Source organism: Microcaecilia unicolor, chromosome 6, assembly GCF_901765095.1.
Source record: "Microcaecilia unicolor chromosome 6, aMicUni1.1, whole genome shotgun sequence".
Taxonomy (NCBI): Eukaryota; Metazoa; Chordata; class Amphibia; order Gymnophiona; family Siphonopidae; genus Microcaecilia; species Microcaecilia unicolor.
Window position 1 is genome coordinate 143,239,553 of NC_044036.1, and position 21,301 is coordinate 143,260,853.

Genomic DNA, 21,301 nt, shown 5'->3' on the forward strand with positions numbered 1-21,301 from the left:
ATCCTCCTCTGGATCTGTTCACATGCACCAACTATTGCTCTACAACAGGTACAGTGGAATTCTTCTGGATGATGAATGCCAAATGTTTAATATTTTATGGCAAAAGGTCATTCTTAAAGGGCTTCCACTCCTGCCATGCTAAATATTTCTAGATAGAACAGCCTAGGGATCTCTCTAAATATCAGACACTCAAGAATAGAAAAACAAAAATGTGCCATGTGTAAAAGACTTGGGGTTTCTCATGTGCAAAGTGAAGTTACCTTGAGCCCCAGAACCCAAGACCGGAAGGAAGAGGGGGAAGTGGAAAACCAACGATGGCACTGCCTGCTCTCAACATTCATTTCACAGAGGCTTCATGTGTACCTCCTTAAACCTGCATCAAGGATCTGTCCTTCTCTTTCTCTGTATTGATTTCTCCTCCCCATCTGCTGTCCACAGCTGACTTTCTGCAGCCTGGCTCCCAGCCACACCATATTGAGCATGTCCTAACCTCTCAGCTACTTCTAAATCAATACTAAGATTCTGCTGTCATTCTGTGCTAATGATAACCAGACTGGGCTGCTGGCTTCATTTCTCCCAGGAGCCATTGCGATTCCTTAGACACCTCTGTGCGGCCGGAGCGGTTATTGACCCCAATTCCTTGCATTGAGCCTTCAATATACCAGCTCTACTCAATTATCCAGAACATTTCTTATAGCACTGGCTCTCAATGCCTGCTGCTGGGGAACAAGCTATTCTATAGAAATGAAGGTAACAATGAAGGAGAGAGAGACAGACAGCGTAGTGTACAGCAGATATATAAGTACATTTCCAGTCCTATTACCTTTGTGCTGGTCAGTAGATGGAAGACCAGAGGATCTCTCTTTCTAATTTCTTTTGGAGATCTAGCGAACAATTGGAGAAAATACATTAACATTCCAGAAAATGAGAACACACAAAATGACAGCAGATAAAAACAAATCTAGTTTGCCCAATTTTATTCCCGGTACAGACCTCACCTGATCTCTGGCTTTCCCTTCACTTCTCGACACCTAGGGATCTTCTGTGCTCATCCCAGTCTTTCTTGAATTCCATTTCTGTTTTTGTCTCCTACGTTTCCACTGGGAGGTTTTCCTGTGCATCCACCACTCTTTCCATAATGAAATATTTTCTAATGTTACTACCAAGTCTGCCCCCATGGAATTTCATACTGTCCCCTCTTGTTCCAGACTACATAAGATGAGCAGTCAGAAGGTCACTTCACTCCCCCTACCTCTCTGTGAAACATATGTAATGAATAAACCATTCCAATTCCTTACTCCATTCAAAACTTTGCTTCTCACCCCTGTTTCAAGATGTGAATATACATAATTAAACACCACAGTCTGAGATAAAAATAGTTTTGCACCTTAGCAGCAGCCACCTCTCCATGCAATCCCCATCCTTACACTTATAGTGCTTAGTTTTTATATTGCACTTCAACGTGCTGCCCCTCCCCTGCAGCCCAAGACAAGGTCTAAATCATCTGAAAGACCTAAGCACTGACTGAAACAGCAGCCAAAGGCCCAGTCCTTCAATACCTCATGCAGGGTATGTCAGGATGACGATAAAAGCAGCCAGTAGGGACAGTAAATCTTCCTTTGTGGGGGGGGGGGGGGGGGGGGAGTCTACCAGGACAAAGCAACACACCTGGAATTCTAAAAAGGTACACGAAAGAGCAGACCAAAGGAGAATGACTGAAAGGAGCCGAATCAGTTCACAGGTCTCTCAGCATTAGAATTTGTGCAAAACTGAGGGCACTCAAACACTCACAGGGCTGGTTCTCCTTTGGGTCTAAGAGACCATCTTCTCTAAAGGTGGTTCTTTAAGCGCATTTTAAGCAGATTGTTAAGAACAAAAATGGTCTTACGAGAGAGGTCTGAGGACACAGTACTGCTAAGGCTCAGGCATCTCTGGGATGTTCTACATTTACAGCATCAAACATATAAACGGTGAGTGACCGTACTCACTTGCAAATGCGCAGTAGAGACTTCCCTCTCTGCCCCGCCCCCGCTTCAATACGCGATGATGGGGGCGGGACAGAGAGGGAAGTCTCTACTGGCATGCTGCAGACGTCGGAACCGCTCCCCCTCCCCCCGAGTCGCTGCCGCCCCTCCATCTGGCCCGAGCACTGTGAACTTACATCAGCACGCAGCAGCAGGCACATCAGCAAAGCTGCCGTCGGGCTTCCTTCTCTGCCTTTGTCCCGCCCTCGCCGTTACGTCACACGAGGGCGGGACACAGGCAGAGAAGGAAGCCCGCCCCGACGGCAGCTTTGCTGATGTGCCTGCTGCTGCGCGCTGATGTAAGTTCACAGTGCTGCTCGGGCCGGGTGGAGGGGCGACGGCGACTCCGGGGGGGGGGGGGGGGGCTCGGAAACCCCCGGTCTCAACGGCTAGTCTTGGTATAAATGAGGAAAACTGCTGGATATGATCAATTGTGGGAGTCGAAACAGAGGCAGCTCGACAGCATGGGCATTTCCTTCCAAACTGATCCTAAACCAGTGGTTCCCAAACTTGGTCCAGGAGGCACAACGGCCAGTCAGGTTTTCAGGATATCCACAATGAATATTCATGAGAGAGATTTGCATGCAGTGGAGAAAGTGCATGCAAATCTCTCTCATGAATATTCATTGTGGATATCCTGAAAACCTGACTGGTTGGTGTGCCTCCAGGACCAGGTTTGGGAACCACTGTCCTAAACAAACATTGGTGATAAAAATGGGCAACAGGACCTAATCACAAAGCTCACGGGTATTAAGGAAGTGGAAAAAACAGCAGACACACTGCTGGCAAAACCAGCCCAAGATTATTTACAGAGCAAGGCAATGCACAGCAACTAAAGGGAGGCATAAGACCTATGAATGTTACACATTCTTACTGATTAGTATACTTTCAGCAGCAAAACTAACAACCCCCCCCCCCACCACCAAATTCTTTTTTTGAAACAGATTAAAGGCAGCATGTCTCAAAACAGATCATTTCCTGCAATGTTTAGAGCAAATTACAAAGAAGGTCAAATCTTGGGACTTGTGGGGGATCCTGAAATCTTCCTAACCCTCTCCTGGAGGTACACCTAGCCAGTGAGATTTTCAGGATTACCACAAGGAATATGCATGAGGTAGACTGCATATATAAGAGACCAACTGTATGTGAATCTCATGCACATTCCTTGTGATAATCCTGAAATGCTCACTGGCGAGGTAGGAAAGGATTGAGAAACGCTAGTCTAGGGGCTGCTATATTTTGCCACAAGAATAGCTGTATCTGGCTTCCTCTCAAAGCTTAATGCACAAGTGAATTTTCCGAGACATGCGTGTATAGGAGGCTACACAAATCATTCAGGAATGCAAATAGAGGGAAGCACAAAACACTTCTACATTCGACCACTGATCCACAGAAACAATATCAGCCATAAATTTCATTCATAGCTGATGTAGCTAGGTAAAATACTGAAGGTTTCAACTAGGAAGATCTGTAACAAACACTGCCCACTTGACATTAAAAAAAAAATACTGAAGATGTCTGCTGATAAAGACCACCTGGTTTATATGTGTACCTGACATTCCCAGACAAGTGCCTGTATTGCAAAGCCGGTCTCCTAACTACTAAAACAACCATTTGTGGCCCAAGCACACAAAGAAGAAGAAAACTAATGTATAAAAAGGGAAAGAGGTAAGGAAAGCCTCTGCCCTGCCCATAAACTCAGATAAGCATCAAAAAAATTGAACTGAGCATCAACTGTTTTCTAGAAATAACCTTCAATCTTATTTTGGCACTGCATGATGCAGGACCCTGCCCTGAAAACAAAATGTGCCCCTGCCCCCAAAGAAATGATACTGACTTGCTAAACATCTGCTTTTTATTTTGAAAAGAACATTCCACAGAAAAGTCCCTGCCATTAACAAAATGTACAGAATCCATGAACACTCACAAAGTACTGGATTTTTAAAGAGAGTATCTAGTCAAGCCATACTTCAATTTGTAATCACTCTCCCCCCAATGTGCAATCTGGCCAGAGATATAGTTAACAGTAAGTGATTCACCTCTACTCGTTCATTTATAGCTGGGTAAAACAAAGGGAGCATCCACAAGACTAAGTATGAAAAAATCTCTCTCCAAAGAAAGAAAAGCAGTACTTGAATTAGGAGGAAGCAGCTGGGGAAAAGAGAAGAGATGCCAGAGGGACAGAAAGCTGCTGAACAAAGGTGAGGCATTCAGAATGAGTTCGCATTCTCAAGCCCTACAGGAAGGAGGGACAGGAAGGAGGCTTCAGAGACAAGGCCTCATCTGCCTCAGAGTCTTTCTGTACTACACTGAGGAGCTGGCAGTTCTCCTGCAGATGATGCAACCCTGATGAAAAAAAAAAAAAAAAGCAGAGGCGCTGAGGGAAAAAGCTGTATCAATAATCCAATGCAGACTCGGAGGCTCTTTAGCAGATCTTTGTTTCTGTCCCTCAACAACACCTCACATCAGTTCCCTGCAGGATGCAGCACACACACACACTGAGCTCTGGAGGATCTCTCTCTCCCTGGTCACCAGATCCTCAGACTGCAAACAAAACAGTAGGGGGCCAGAGAACTCTAGGAATTTCTTAGTAGCCTTAGAAAGATCCAGGAATTTCTCCCCTGAGTAGCTCTCTATAAACATCTGAATCCTAGCCCTCCTGCCCATATATCTCTAGGAAAGATCCTCTGACCACCTCAAACTCTGAAGCCCTTGCAAATACTAGCCTTGGTTTTTGAGCTCCGAGGGTCTCCCTTCTGCACTCACTATGCCTTATACAGGACTCAAGACAGCAGCAGCAATCAAAGGCAAAGTGTAAGCCACAGGAATTAATGGTACAGTCCTGAGAGGTAGCACCATGTTACCATAGCAATAGGACACCAAACGTGGCCACATCGAGTTTGTTCTAATCACAATCCCTACATTCTCACTGCAGGGCAGCCTGCCTGTTCTTACCTGTATTCACTGTTCGCAGACAATGAATATATACGACCAGTGCATTCTTGCTAACAAAAAAGGTGCCGGTACTCAAATTCCAGGCCACCTTTCAGGGGTGGAATGATCACTGAGAGACCCACCCCACAATAACCAGGCCCCCTGCAACCAGTCACAGAATGTATGACCAGACAGAATTGGTGTGTAAAGCCTGAGCTCTTTCATTAAAACTTGGGTACCATGGGTCTATTTTGGCAGACAATGGAAAAGGTGCCGGTGATACCAAATCCTGCAGAGCAATTGCTATAATTTTTAAATGTGTACCTCTGTGTGTCATCCCTTCTCGTTTTTCCAAGTACAGTTAGTTACCAGTGCTGCCAGAGGCAGGATCACTTAAGCCATACATGAGGACTGATTCAGTTTGCCCAGGCATGGCGATTATACAGCAATACTCTTTTCAGTCAAGGAGAAGTGATCCTAATCTCTTTAAAACCTAACAAAATTAGTCACAACATATACAGAAAAGGAACAAAACTCTAGCAGTCTACTGCACACATTCTGACCTACTCCACACAACAGAAAGGTCAATTCCCTATGAGAACAGGTCCACAAAAAAACAAGGAAGTAGGGAAGGGCCAATGGTAGACCAAATACAAAATATAGTGCAAGGCAAATTTATTAGATATCAAAGTACATACAGACTCGACACAGAACTGTGTTTCGGCAATGTCTTCACATTGCTTTTATCACCGACTTCCAGCCTGCCCCAACTAGGGAAGGTGGAAATTCCACTTTTCTAGATGACCACAGCCCCCCTCCTCCTAAGATATACCGACTCCTGAAGCGGGCATCTTGTTGACAAAATACGGTTCCTTGTTGAGTCTGTATGTACTTTGATATCTAATAAATTTGCCTTGCACTATATTTTGTATTTGGTCTACCATTGGCCCTTCCCTACTTCTTTGTTTTTTTGCACACATTTCCACAAGACTACCCTGAAACCGCAGCAGCTCCTCTGGGAATGTAGGTCACAGTCTGGATTAGGGCAAAAGTGTAAAATAAAAAAATAAAAGCCAGGCTCTGGACTACACTCCAGTACAGCATCTTTGTGAAAACACATAGGCAAGTCAAAAAGTTGTATGCGTGCCTGTCAAAACTACTTTCTCTCTGTTAGGACCACAGGTCTACCAACCAGCAATTAAAGTTATAACCTAGTTTTCCTCAAAACCTTTACAGTAAAGTCCAGTGTTGATGCTGCTAGACTGCACATTTGAGTATAAATAACCAAACTCACTGCCAGGCCAGCAACGAGAATTAGAGTGTAACATTCATGGGATGTTTTTCAAAACGCTGGAAAATGTAAAAACTTTAAACAACTTAACTATATTAAGACATTTCTAAAGCAAATAAGATTAGTACTCCAGGAAAGACACCTTGGATGCTTCGACTTGGATTTTAAAATTGACATGCTTCATTTAATACTGCATTAATATGGGTTGTTATTTCTGTGGAGTATGAAACTCTGACCATGATATGTACAACTTGACAGGGTATTATCAATATCTTAGCACAAGTGCTGGTGGCACCACACTGGCCCCTTCTTTTAGGTTTTAAATACTAGCTGGCTGAGAGTTTCTGTTATGGGATGGCTAAATATACCACTGTCACTTGAAGCTCTACTCAGCGCGTTCTACGAAATGCCTATAAACACCCAGGCATCCAACTACAAGTTAGTACTGGGCTGAGACATTACCTCTGTACACACCTTAAACTGCAACCAAATGCCAGGAGTCTAGCAAGAAAATCCCTTACTGGCCCCAACAAATGGCTTGTAAAGCACAGGGCTTTTCATTATGCCCTTTTCAGGAAATTCAGGCAGCAAGGACAGAAACCATTTGCCCTTTTCCTCAGAGAAAATTACATATTCAGTGTAGCAGCAGGGCAAGAAACGCGGGAAGGGGAGGGGGGGGGGACAGCACAAAGGAAAGCAAACAAATGACTGCAATTGAAGACGAATAAACTAAAGGAAACAATCATAACTCCGCAGTTCAAAATTGCCCAAAGCTGACTATAACTAGAACAAATTTCTCTATGATATATATTAGGAAAAAAAATAATCTTATGGAAGAGAGTAAAGAGTGCTGAGTAAGACATGGCCCAGTCCAATGACCTGCCCATAGTGATGGTGATCAGCTGCTTACAAGTAAAACTACACCAGTTTGCCCCAAGCATTGATTTTTTATTATTACACTGGTTTCCAGAGTTGCAGTGAAAGCAGGATTTCCTTGTTAGTTTCTAGGACACACATTCCAAAGTGCATTACATAAAGTGTTAGCATGTCCCGACGTGGTAGTAATGTTATGCCGTATTCTAAAGAGGTGAAATCAATGCTTTGCTGCAGCAGTCAACAGATACAAGACAAGACACTGTCTTCATGTTAAAAGTCTGAAGGAGGGTAAAAAGAAAATCACTTAGATTTTCATGGGCTGACATGAAGTCATAAGGATCTGAGTTAATACTGAGATGAGAGCAGAGCGACATCCTGTTTTAGAAAGAGGAAGACTATTCATAAATCAAGTACATGAGTGCTATCAGGGAACCGCGATTCTGAAAAGGGCTTGTTTTATAGAACGTTTGTGCATATGCTAAAATACACATGTATACTCTACAAATAGGCAGAATATCTACCCTCTTCGTAGCTTTATAAATCCAAGGTTAAGCCTCACTGGCTTTAATCCAGTCTATCTATCTTAAGACACTGGAATCCAAAAGGCACCATCCACTCCTTTATCAACTTCAAAAATCTCAGTCATTTGCTTTCAGAATCCACAGTGTCTCTAACACTAGGCTAGCTTTTCTGAACTTCAAATTACAAAAAGCAGTCGGTAAGAACAAGTATTAACAATATTACCAAACTGGGTGAAAATAACACAAACATTTTATACATGTAGTGTTAGCAAGCGAGCACCAGAGTCATGACGGAGTACAGACCCAGCTGTACTGACAAAAACACTTCCTGGAACATATCAGACTGCATGAGGGCTCCAGCTTGCAAAATCGATCAAAGAGCAGCGGCAGAGGTGTCGTGGCGCCTGCCTCGGACAGTGCAGAGCCCAGCTCCTCCCAGAACTCACAGAAGCTGCATTTTTTCATGCAGATCATGCCTGAGAACAGCGTACAACTTGATGTGATCATCCCTAGGTTACTGCTATGCATACACAAAGAAGAATACACCATTCAAAATGCCATTTTCTAACTGCATTATACTGTAGTAGTAAGCAGCTAAATACTGTATGTCCTGAAACAAATGGCTATTGCAATGTTAACTCAGCCTTACCACACCTTTCTGAGGCAACAAGAGTTTTATCTTCCTAATAAAATGATAAACATTTTACAGCAAAAATGCCTTCCGGGTCAGGAATTTGCAATTGAAAGCCAGTCTGTCCAGACATTACATATGAAGAAATTCACTCCCCCCCCCCTTTTTTTTTTTTTTGTTTAGGGGCTCTTAAGTGAAGGAATAAACCTGCTTTGTAAAATCTTTTTCTGTAATATTGCTCCTAGATTTGTCTTAACAAAAAGGTTTTCATTAACTCCAGGGAAATCTAATTAATGAGAAATGTTGAGTCAATTTCCCCAAGTTATCTTCAGAACCCAGCAAGATGCTGTTCCAGTGTCCAGTGTAAAAGCTGCTACACAGATTGTGATTCCCAAAGGATCCAAACCCCTCCAGTTGCTCCTCCTGTTCTCTCTCCCTCCCAACAGCGGGACTGCGGCATTGTAATTAGGTTACCTTTAATAGGACTTAGGAACAGACATCATTAAAGACCTTTCATTACTGCAGCAAGGTCTTGTTCTTCCCTTCCAGGAAACATAGGAGTTAAGCAAGAGAAGGATATCGCCTCTCTTTTAATTAGCTGCAGGAAGCCTCAGGTACACAAGATCCCAACAGCTGGGATTTTTTCATAAAGAAGGATAAGCCAGATGTTACTGTAGATCAGTAGTCCCTCAATGTCTTCATTCACCTGCCAGGCCCAACACATTAAAGGTACAAACTTGCCCCTGTGAGTATCCAACATCCAAGAGAATTCTGGGAACCAGAGTCTATAATAAGGTGAACGTCAGACTTAAACAAGACAAAGTGAATAATCTTTGCCAAATATTTCTAACGTTATTATGAATATCATAATAAACATTAGGCTATTTGTCATGGTGCGTCATTCAATAGATGATACAGAAATTAGTGAATATGAAATTTACACAAATGTTTGGAAACAAGAGCTGAGACAATGTAAGTCAAGGGAAATAAACATATTTACTTAGATGCCTAGTAACACATCGCTGCATCAAACCATAATTTTACTGCATAACTTCCTCTGCCCACCTATAAACCAGATTTTAACACACTGCTGGAGTATACAGAGACTGGCCAGCAGACAGGGTAATACAAAAAGTGGGAGCCGGAAGTTAACTATACAAATACAAATTGATGTAATTATTGATCACTTAAAGCCCAAAGCTGAAGATGTGAAAGACCAGTCTTGCTAAAAAAAAAAAATGTAATAATAAAAATAAAAAATCTAAAGTAAGTTCATCTAGGCCAAGGCAATACAGTTTACTGTCATGGGAGCTGTCTGTCAGTCTTTGCTCTCAGTCTTATCATGGTGGTTTTTTGCTAAGCTGCTCATGCCTTGGATTTCATGCTTGAAAACAAAGTGGACTTTATTCTTCACTTTTTTAGATCAGGTTCTAGTGGTTTTCTGGATTCCAGCTCTTTCTTACCCAAAGAATGGCATTCTTTTCTACCCAGTTCCAGAAGGGAGACTTTTTGGCCAGTTCCGGTTTTAAACTTGCATCCCAAAGCAGTATAATAGTTGTAGTCCCTGATTCTACCCATTGGAATCAATGATGCAGATCCAATTATGCATCAGGGTGAAGCTGGCAGAAATCCAGAACTGGCCTAAAATCTCCCTCCTGGAACTGGGTAACTTAGAAGCACTGAACAACATACATACTATGAACCCTAAATCTGACTGCCCAACCTTCTGACACAAGCAAGATAGGAAACTACTACATCTAAGGGGTAAAAAAAGAGTGGCCTGATCGGATGGTTACTCTAATGGTGCACAATGAGGAATGACACGCCCAGCTTCAGAAACAACCAACCAGAGAGACATCAGAAGCACCCATCTGTGAGCGGTTAGGGCTCTGCGGCTGGGAGAAAAGGTGGCTGAGCGGAGATATGATAGAGGTCTATAAAATGAGTGGAGTTGAACGGGTAGACGTGAAGCGTCTGTTTACGCTTTCCAAAAATACTAGAACTAGGGGGCATGCGATGAAGCTACAAAGTAGTTAGTAAATTTAAAACGAATCGGAGAAAATCTTTCTTTACTCAACATGTAATTAAACACTGGAATTCATTGCCAGAGAATGTGGTAAAGGCAGTTAGCTTAGTAGAGTTTAAAAAAGGTTTGGACAGCTTCCTAAAGGAAAAGTCCATAGACCATTATTAAATTGGACTTGGGGAAAATCCACTATTTCTGGGAAAAGCAGTATAAAATGTTTTGTACTTTTTTGGGATCTTGCCAGGTATCTGTGACCTGGATTGGCCACTGTTGGAAACAGGATGCTGGGTTTGAAGGACCTTTGGTCTGTCCCAGTATGGCAATACTTATGCACTTCTAACCGTAGAACCGTCCTCATGGCATAGCCAGGATACATTTTAATAGCCTGACTTAATAAAACAGCATTTAGGCCTCCAAATCAAACTCCAGTTTCTTATTAATCTAATCCTACCATCCAACACCACCTACAGATACTACGGCGAAATACATCACTTATTGGTACTAAAAATTAATCTTAAATTCTTCACTTTTCCTTTAGCACTGATAAAATTGTAGGTAAATCCAAATCTCCATTCACAGTCCTCATCCAGCTCAAGATCACAGAAAAGGGAAATAAACACCCTTCAGTAGGCCTGTACCTTTCTTCACATCTCTCCTGCAGTCAACACCTTACCTTACTTTCTAACGCTTCCTACTTTCTTACCCTTCTATATGTTACATCTTTGCTTTACCCTTCGCTATCACCTATAATGTTCTGTTACATATTGCATTGACATTGTAAATAGTATACCATGCCATACTTTGTATTGTTTTTGAATATTTTTACTGCTGTAATTGTCTATTGCTCATGTTTGATCTATTCTTACTGTACACCGCCTTGAGTGAATTCCTTCAAAAAGGTGGTAAATAAATAAAATAAATAAATAAACACAGGCACCAATGCCTTAAAACAGCTCTACTGAGCAGATTAGGAATGCAGATTCCTAGTTGTCCCAGAGCCTTTGTTGTTAAAGGAAAACTGTCATTACAGAAAGTGCAGTTGAATGGGATGTATCTTTAAAAACAAAGCCATCAGGACCCCTGCTGTTCTAATCAACTGCTTAAACAGGTGAGAAGTCCTGCATTACAGATCCTCAGGCACTGTACACTAACATGGCCAGGCCAGAAGCTCCACCTCCTACTGCAACCTTCACCCAACTGTGCCAGAGACCAGCAGGTGTGTTCACAGGAAGTTCTCACATTTGTGTAAGTACTAGCAGCAAGATTCACAAGAGCAAGTTTATGCACATCAGTCTCACAACTGTCAAGAGAAAAGAAGCCCTTGGGCAGTTTCTAAGCAACTGCTTTACCATACAAGAGTATTAATTCTGCTTTCAACAGCAGCCCTAATCTGTTATAAGAGTACCTAAGCAGGCAGGTATTTCCCTCCCACACCAAAAAATATCCTCAGCACCAAAAACTGTAGGTATCTGTAACCCAGTATCATCAGTACCATATAGATGTTAACTTAACACAGGTGCTTCACGTTTAACCTTGAGAAATAATCACACAGACACTCGTAATTGTACTGGCTACAACTTGGCCACAGCTTTATTCTAAACAATCGTGTAACAAATATTCATAAAACTAGGGTACCTGAGCCAACAGTAAGCTTCACATAGCCAACAAAAATGTGTTCCAGTCCGCCATCATAAGCAAGACTGATAATTTCCATAACCAAAACTCCAGAACTCCCCTGCCAACCAGCAAAAGGGGGGGGGGGGGTCAACTCAATGTGCAACTATCCCAGCTACAGACTTAATTACCAGTCCAGGCTGGGGTACAACCGCCCAACAAAAGCTGTCACAATTAAGAGCAAAGAAGTGGTATCAGTTAAGGGAAGGGGGAGGGGATGCACTTCCTTCCAGGACACATAGCATCCAGGGTCTTGCTGAGGTTTAATAACCCATTTTCCTCAGGTCTTCTCACTCAGCAGGGTGCCTGGCTGTGGTATTAAAATATTCTTCTGCCTCCCATCAGACACCCTGCTGGACCCACCCCTGGGCACAGGTTCATCGGGTGCACGGTGCCATGTTAATGTTGGCTACATGTATTTGGGGCACTCCTGGTTACGTTTTGAAACAAGTAGATTTGTTATAGCAGAACCCTCACCCCATGCCAGAGCTCCCATACAGGATATGTATGCAAGTTCACTCTACAGTCCCAGACCTTACCTAATATGTGACAACTAGTAAAACAGGCCCGTTTCTGACACAAATGAAACGGGCGCTAGCAAGGTTTTCCTCGGAGTGTGTATGTTTGAGAGAGTATGTGTGAGATTGACTGTGTGTGTGAGAGAGAGAGAGAGAGAGAGAGAGTGAATGTGCAAGTGTGTGTGTGTGTGACAGAGAGAGAGTGAGACTGCTGGGTGCGAGTGTGTCTCCTCCGTCCCCCCTCCAGCCACCCAATGATTCTCCTCTCTCCCCTGTTCCCCCTCCAGCCACCCAGCGATTCTACTTTTTCCCTTGCCCCCCTCCAGCCACCCACCGATGCTCTTATCTCCTCTGCCCCCCTTCAGCCACCCAGCGAGTCTCCTCTGTCCCCTGCCCCCCTCCAGCCACCCACCGATGCTCTTCTCTCCTCTGCCCCCCCTTCAGCCACCCAGCAAGTCTCCTCTGTCCCCTGCCTCCCTCCAGCCACCCAGCGAGTCTCCTGTGTCCCCTGCTCCCCCTCCAGCCACCCAGCGATTCTCCTGTGTCCCCTGCCCCCCTCCAGTCAGCAACGATTCTCCTGTGTCCCCTGCCCCCCCTCCAGCCACCCAGCAATTGTCTATCACCCCTGCCCCCCTCCAGTCACTCCTCCACTTTAATCAGCATATATTAAATTCCCCCCCCCCCCCCCATGTGCTACAGAAAAGCACCGAGCACATCCTATATATTAAAACGCACCTCCAACGTTCTGAAGCCGTAGTTCCGGAACGTTGCAGGAATGCTTCAAGGCTTGAAGGCTTCACTTTCTCGGCTTCAGAACGTTGGAGGTGTGTTTTATTATATAGGATATGCTCAGTTTACAAGCTTGCATGCTCCATGACCTACTGAAGGGCAAAGCTTATAACTTCTTTACCTACTATTACCCTCCTTCTAGAGGCATTAAAACTGCATACTCACTTCCTGCTAATATTGAGACCATAGGAGCCAACTTTTCAAAATTATTGGGGGTGCTAAGCCCAATGGAAATAACCTCTCCCTGGACACATACAAGGAATTTTCTCAATTTTGGGGGTGCTCAAGCACCCACAGTACCCACAGAGCTGGCTCTTATGATTGAGATTGCCTATGAATGGGGACACTGTACAGAGACAGACTAATCAAATCTCTGTATGTGTAGCAAAGAGATGCAATTCCAGTTCCTGCTACATTATCCTTGCTAACGCAAGGTTTTCAAGACATTTTTTCTTCAGTACTCTTTCCAAACATTATATAACCAAAAGATAGGGCAGACCTACCAAATTCCATATTCAAATATAAAGAGATAAGATGAATAACCAGTTTTCTTAGCATATGTAGAGCCAGATATATTAAAATGTTTTCCTTTTTTATATATGACCCATAACTATGTGCAATAAATTATGCAGTAAAGAGTGTCCTTTGATATCCACCTTTTTCTAGTAATAATATCAAAGGCCATCAATGTATTCAGGTAGTAACATTTTTAAATCACTACAGAGTGATGGTCTGGGAACAAGTGTGGAAGCATAGCCTAATGGTTGGAGCAATGGGCTGAAACCAGGGAAGTAAGGTTCAAATCCCACTAATGATCCTTGTGACCTCAGACAGGTCATTTCACCCTTTGTTGCCTCAGGTACAAACTGTAAGCCCTCTAGGGACAGGGAAATATCTACTGTACATGATTGCAATTCCCCTCGACCTATCACTGAAAAGGCCCAAGCTAAATCTAACACAGGATATGATAGCAGATAAAAACCAAATTGGCCCACCTTTGTCAGCTCACATGAGTTTGTTCTACTTTGAAATGATGAACACACAAATTCACATATGCAAGCTGACAAAAAATTATCTTCCCATCCCCCCAAACATGTATTTTAAGCTGATCTCACAACGTTTTACCTACCACTTCTACGGTCTGTGCCCTGAAAATGGCAGATACAAATCAAGGTCAGGTATACACAAAAAGTAGCACATATGAGTTTATCTTGTTGGACAGACTGGGTGGACCGTGCAGGTCTTTCTCTGCCATCATCTAATATGTTACTATGTTTATCATAATCCCTGTATGCAGGTTACTCCAGTCTTTGCCACAGACTGTTCTAACTGCCACCCCATGCTTCTGCAGAATTTTAAGCCAGATAAAATAGCATCTCCAGTAACATACGAGGCGTGGAGGTCAACCCCTCTGTTCAATGTCCTTAATGTCAGAGCTTTTGCCTGCAGAAACTCTGTCTGGTTTCATTAAACATGACATCAAAAACAAGGCTTTTCGGGAAACTTAGAATGCTTAGTTTTGCTATTGCACCTTCAATTTCGTAGTATGGTACATTTACAAAACTGTAGCTGTATCTGACCCCCTTCCCCATTTACTTGCCCACTCACTCACTCAAAGTATGTTACCCTCAAAATGCTGAAACACGCACTAAGTTCAGAGAAAGGGCCACTAACTTGTACAGCTGATAAATACAGTAGTATTACCTGAGCATCAGATACTGACTGGTATTCTGCTTTTTATATCTACAAACGAGCAGCAGCCTTTTAAAGAGTAGATGATCCAGCTAAGTAGCTAAATATCTCTAAACTCCAGGTGCATTATGAAGAAATTACTATTAAATCAAGCAAAAAATATTTTGCTACGCTACTCCTACAAGAAAAATTGCATTCCATGCTGCACAAATTATTAAATACAAGAAGCTCCTATTATTCAACTGTTGTGCACTGTGTACATTTCTGGATGGGTTGGATGGTGTTTTCAGCAGTCTTACTATATAAAATATGTCCCTCCTTGGAAGAAACCTTAATTCACAGCAGTTATCCCCTGCCCTATGCCACTTAGTAAAAAAAATATGCAACTCCTTGCAGGTCACACAGACATTCAAACGTTAGCATTCAGAAAATGAGCGTTAATAAAATGAATGACAGATATATCTGACAAAAGCTGCCAAAACAAATACTCAATATTTAATCTGCAGAATTTACTGAGACATACACCAATTGATAATGACTTCCCCAACTCCTCCTCCCTGGAATTATATTTTTCTGAAATATCTTAGTCTCTGCGCTTTCAATTGTCTTCATCCTAAACAGCTGGAATGGGTAAACTTGACATGAACAGTCTCTCTCTCTATTGCCAGGTTTGCTCAAGGCAAAGAAAAAAAAACATTAAACCAGCCAATCAATTTTCTATGAACTACTTTCCCTTCTAAAACTGGGTGAGATACAGACAGAAAATAAACCCAGGACTTACAGAGTACTAAGACTCCAGGGATGAGAACAGAGAAGGAAAAGGGCGTACAAAGACTGGGAAAGGAGTGCAGATATTGCAGGGAGCAGAGCCAGGAAATGGAGAAAGCATCAACAGACTTTAGGGAATATGGCTGAGATGAGGCAGCATTAGCAAAGGAGAGGAAAGACTGGAGGAAGCAGAGTCAACAGCACAGAGAAGAGGGGGAGGAGAGAAGGGCATGGCCAGCAGTGGTCTGTGAAATGGAATAGAATGGAGTGGCTAATTCTGGTTCAGTTTTCAAAATATTCACAATAAGAATGCATGGCACAACAGAAGCAGGTCATACATATGCATCTCATGCACATTCATTGTGGGTATCCTAAAAACCAGACCACTTTGTGGCTCTCGAGGACCGGAATCTGTCACACCTGGGTAGACTATTTATTAGGACTTGGCTTATACCTTTTTCGGTTGTCGCTCAAGGTGAGTTACATTCAGGTACAGAAGGTATTTCCTGTCTTTGGGGCAGGGGGCCTTACAATCTAAGTTTGTAAATGAGGTTAATAGAGGGTTAAGTGATTTGCTGAAGGTCACAAGCTGCCGCAGTGGGATTTGAACCAGGCTTCCCTGGTTCTCAGCTTGCTGCTCTAAGCAGTAGGCTATGCCTTCCCTCTGATAATGACAAAAGCACAGAGCTAAGGAAACCGTCATAAATTGCTATGCAGAGTAGTTTGAGGGACAGTAGAACAGCAGCACACCACACGCTACCTTTCACCTTATAAACTGTCAGATTTCTAACTCCAGTGCAATATGAAATGCTGCTGTCTTTCTTCTTCCTGGAACTATACAATATTTATTTGAAATGCCCTTCCCAAAACCATTTGTTAAGAGATGTGAGATATATCTCAATGGCTTTTGGTATCCATAAAGGGTGGTCATCATTTTTGAAAACAATTATTGTTCTGATTGTAAAATGGCCTTCATGGATAACAAGTAGGATATAAACCTCTAAGTTAAGGCAGCAGATATCAGAACAGTACTACAGAGTTCTGCACTGAGAAGAAAAGCACCATTTTCTATTATTTTTACCCAGAAAATAAGGCAAATGGGTGCTTAAATCTACTCTGTATTTGGAAAAACATTTGCTGAATTCTAATAAAGTTAAGACAACTGGATTTCTGAGGGGCACTGTACTAGGCACTTAGCCTAGTTTCTAAAGGTAGGGCAGCTTCCAAGATCACCAGGAGTATTTTCAAACCATTTGGACTTACAAAGTTGCATAGTAACCTACAGAACTTTGTAAGTATTTGAAAATTAGCCCCCAGGTCTCTCTTTGTGCGTATGCCCAAGTCTCTTCCCCCTCCTAACTTCTAGTGTGGATAGAATACTAAACACAAATATTTACTTCATGTCAAGGAGTCCAAAGGGATTTTTTGTTTTTATCCATATACAAGTACAAACTTGTGTCCTAGAAACAGGGCTCCAATAGCCCTGCATGGAACTCATTTAAAGTTATAGTTGTGCTCTGCTGCTGTTGAGAACAAAATTTCCAGATTATAGTCTTTTCTGAACACACCCATGATAGACGGCAGAATCTACAATCAATAACACATTAAGAAAGAGGCCAGGCAGACGGACATGGGAGGAAGGACATAACAGAGAAAAAACAAATGAGAGTCTGAGAGGAGGAATCAACCTTATGCAAAGGCCCTGGGTGACACTGCTACTGCAGCATTACGCTGTGCTCATTTCAAGCTGTTATTTTTAGGTAAAAGATCTCTTAAGGTTATAAACTCTCTTAGAGCAGACTTTTGTGTGGGTATAACTGGCCCGATACAAAAAAAAAAGCACAGAGGAACTGAAAAACCAAGCTGCATGTTTCTAATCTCTAGATTTTTTTCTCTATACACTGACAGTCAAGGTCACCAAGCCAGAACCTCTCTTATGACTCATAATCTTGAGACCGTTGACTATGGAAACATTTTGAGAAGTCCAGTTATAAAAATGACTGCTAGTAAACCCAAGCCAGCCATCTCCTTAACATACTGTAGCTCAAGTCCTTCACACGCTCCCAGGCCAGCAGTGGAAATGGACGCTGCAATGCTGTCCTTCCCTGGAGACAGCCAGCACCACTCAAGCTTCTCTCGTAGCAACGAGCTCCAAAGCCAAGGGTTACACCTTCTGCATTTATTAAAAGAACAAGATCCAGCACCACAATCCAGTTTTCAGTTGGACCCTTCACCTGAAAGCCCTTCCTGAACCAGGCACCCTGAAACCCTCTACACTTACAAGCAACTTCTTTTTCAATATGCTCCTTGAAGGTATGGAAAAAAAATCCATTATGGCTTCTGCTCTCCCCCCCCCCCCCCCCCCCAATATCTTAAACAGGAAACAAACTATCATTGTTTATCTACGTTTTTGAATGCTGCAATTTTTTGTACTGAATGAAGAGCAGAATTAAAACTAATCGATATTAAAAAAAATCCCTACCTCAATCTAAATTCACTATTAAAATCATTCCATAAGGTCATGTTTATTTCATCCTTCCACAAACCAATATCACAATTCATTTCACTGCCTCCATGATCCCTAAACAATTAAACAACAGATGAGAGAAAGCCTGCAAACATCCCTCAGAGCTTGCAACTTCTCACACACTAACCCACACCCAACATTCATTTTTAACGGTGTAAATCATAGCATTTGCAATTTTGAAAGGCAACAAGAATTATATCAAAGATGAAGTGTCAGGGTAGCGAGCCTAACAAAAATCTTCACTGCAGTCAGTCCTCCCCTCCCCCCTCCCCACACACAATGGCACAAAATTCAGCCTAGGAAGATTCTTTTGCTGAATTCACCTGCTGGAGGGTTGGATCTAATCAAGTAACAAATCTTTTTCAAAAGAGGAGGAAAGCTTCTTCCCAAGAAAACATTACCATGTAAGGCCAAGGGGTAAGAGAGAGAAGGCTAAATGTGACCCTGTTCCAAATGTATATTACCTAACCTAAGGAAATAAAATTCATGAGAATTCACCAAGATCTCTCACACACACAAGGACTAAAAATCAAACTCAGGCAAAGGCCTGCTAGAGCCCTGGGCACTCTGCAAAGAATTACAGGATTATATACTGCACAATCACCATAATGTAAAAAGCAGACAGGTCACAAACAGATCTCCTGCAGCGAGTGTAACAGTGCGCAACGATTTGCTTCTGGAACACCCTGGAAAGAAAATATTCACTAGGTCTGGTTTGAGCCTACTCTGTATTTTTGGTTCTATCAATGAGGAAACAGACCATGCATTCCTCTGAAACAGCAGCACAGGAGGGATTACTTGGCAAATGCTGCTTTTTTCCACTCACTGGTGAAATATGGAATGGATCCTGGGAAAACTGCAAGGCCCTTTCACTTTCTCTCCTCTCCCAAATTTGGGCACCTGTTTGCTCCCACCCAACTGCAAACTAATGCAATTAAACACTAAATCATTTCTTTGTATTTGTGAGATTTTTAGAAATTCCCTACACTGATACACAGTACACTGAATGATTTAAACAAATCCCACTTGAAATTCAGCAAATTTGGGACAATCACAAGGCAAGGGTGAAGTTGCCCCTTTAAAAACCAGTTATAGGGAAAACAATGAATGGACCTCAGAGGAGAAGGCTGCAAAGGGTAAGAAACTGGGTGAAGGGGCACGTGTATGGTGTTGGGGCACATAAAAGGGATGAAAAAGGAGCAGAAAGCAGGGGTGTGAAAAGTGAGATGTGGAATTAAAAACGTATGGAAAAATGACTAGACTTTGGCTAAAACTGAAAACAAGTTGAGAAATGGGAAGAAAATGAGATAAGAATGAAGGATAAATGACAGAACGAAAAAAGGAATCTCTTATACATAAAACCAGTTTCAAGTTTACAAAAGCACTGTTTCCCGGGCCTGACCTGCAACCTCTCTCCTCCTCAATTGTGAGAATAAAATAAGAAATCAGATCTTTAGATCACATGCCAGCCATGTCTTTCCTGACTCTCTGCGCTGGAGGAAGGGGTAGGTGACAATCCCCTGCAGCACGCAGGTGGGGGTGGGGAGGCTGACAGCCCACGGAACTAAAAAAAAAAAAAAAAATAACAACAACCCAAACCGTCTGCTACCGAAGGGAGACTGGAGGAAACATAACTGAGCCCCCACCTCCACACCCGAAAAGTGGGTCCCGGCCCCCAATCATCAGCATCGTCTGATTCGCCTCAATTCCCAGCGAGAGGGGAGTTTAAGAAGTAGTAGGATTTATATCATATATCCCCCCCTTCTCTCCTCCCTAGGATCTGTGTCCACAGAACCCCTGAAACTCGATAAGCAACAAGCGGCCCCCCTCCCCCCCTCTCCAAGCACCACCCGCGGAACCCACAGCAAGAGCCTCGCTCAGGCAACTCTATAACAGAAAACCAAGTTTATTGCCATACATAACGTCAACCACGAGAGAAGGAGCCCCCATCTCCCTGTCCTGAGGATACCCCAGCGCTATGCCACAGCACTCGCAGCAAGGGCTCCCCAACTCGAGGTCCCCACTTATTTCGCCCTTACACCTCCAAAAAGGCGCCCCCAAACTACCTTCACCACTGACCTGCTCCGACGTGTTCTATCCACTACACTCCAGGAATCAGCATCCCAGCCAGGCTTTCCCCAAGCCAACAAACTGGTAGGCCCGGCCCGGAGCCGCGGTCTTTCCTGGGCGCCGCAGACCAGTATGGAGCTCCCTCGCCCGGGCTGCTCACAGTAGAATTAAGAGACGTCACAGAACAGGTTGCAACGGTTAATCAATCCGTAATCGCGGCCCGCGCTCTCGCCATGCAGGAACCGTCTGGCTGCGTCCTCTCCTGGAGGGGTCGGGGGGTCTTGTTCGCCGGCCGGCCGGACCGGGCTCTCTTGGCGAGCGGGACAACCCCCCTCTCAACATCCACAGCTACAACAGCTCCAGCGCTGAAGCGGCAGCAAAGGCAGCGCCACCCCTCCCCCCACCAGCTCGCAGCCTTCGCGGGCGGAAACGCGACTGACCATACGGGGATCCCCTGATCCTGCGGCAGGGGCGGCGGGGCGCCTCTCTCTCTTTGCTCATTGGTCTGACTGAAACACCCCCTAGAGAGGATTGGCGGAGGGAGCTGGCACTCAGGACTCGCGAGCCGCGCTACCAGGATAACACCCTCAGCCGGGGAGCTTTTCCCACAGTTGGAAACAGTAGAGGGAAGGAGAAGGTGCTTGGTAGACTGGAGGGTACGCGTGTTGGTGGGGAATGAGGTACTTAGGAGGACATCGTGGAGGTCTTGTGTGTGTGTTTAAATGTGTTTAGACAATGGCTTTTTATGTATAAAGGGGTGGAAACGCCCTTTATTTCGTACAGTTTTTGATTTTCGTGACTATGTTAAGTAAAGAATTGTGACTGCCTCCACAGTGACAAGTTCAACTGACACTTGGTCTACTATGGCTACGCCTCTCTCTCTCGCTCTGGTAGCTCAGAGTCAAGGAGATGGAGAACCCGAGAGTTGTGCGTCTGGCCAGAAGGGGCGGGGCTAGAAAA

The 21,301-nt window shown here is 43.6% G+C and overlaps 1 protein-coding gene across 3 annotated transcripts in view; it reads right to left on the reverse strand.

The window, feature by feature from the left end:
* Window positions 1-20,747, reverse strand: part of SETD5 (SET domain containing 5) — a 115,581-nt gene extending 94,834 nt beyond the window's left edge. For all 3 annotated transcript variants that reach the window (XM_030205438.1, XM_030205437.1, XM_030205436.1), the window contains exons 1-2: window positions 20,351-20,747; window positions 824-884 (exon numbers count right to left, since the gene is read on the reverse strand). The gene's annotated coding sequence lies outside the window, so the exon portion shown is untranslated. The remainder of the gene's footprint in view (window positions 1-823; window positions 885-20,350) is intronic.
* Between the last annotated feature and the right edge of the window lie 554 nt (window positions 20,748-21,301).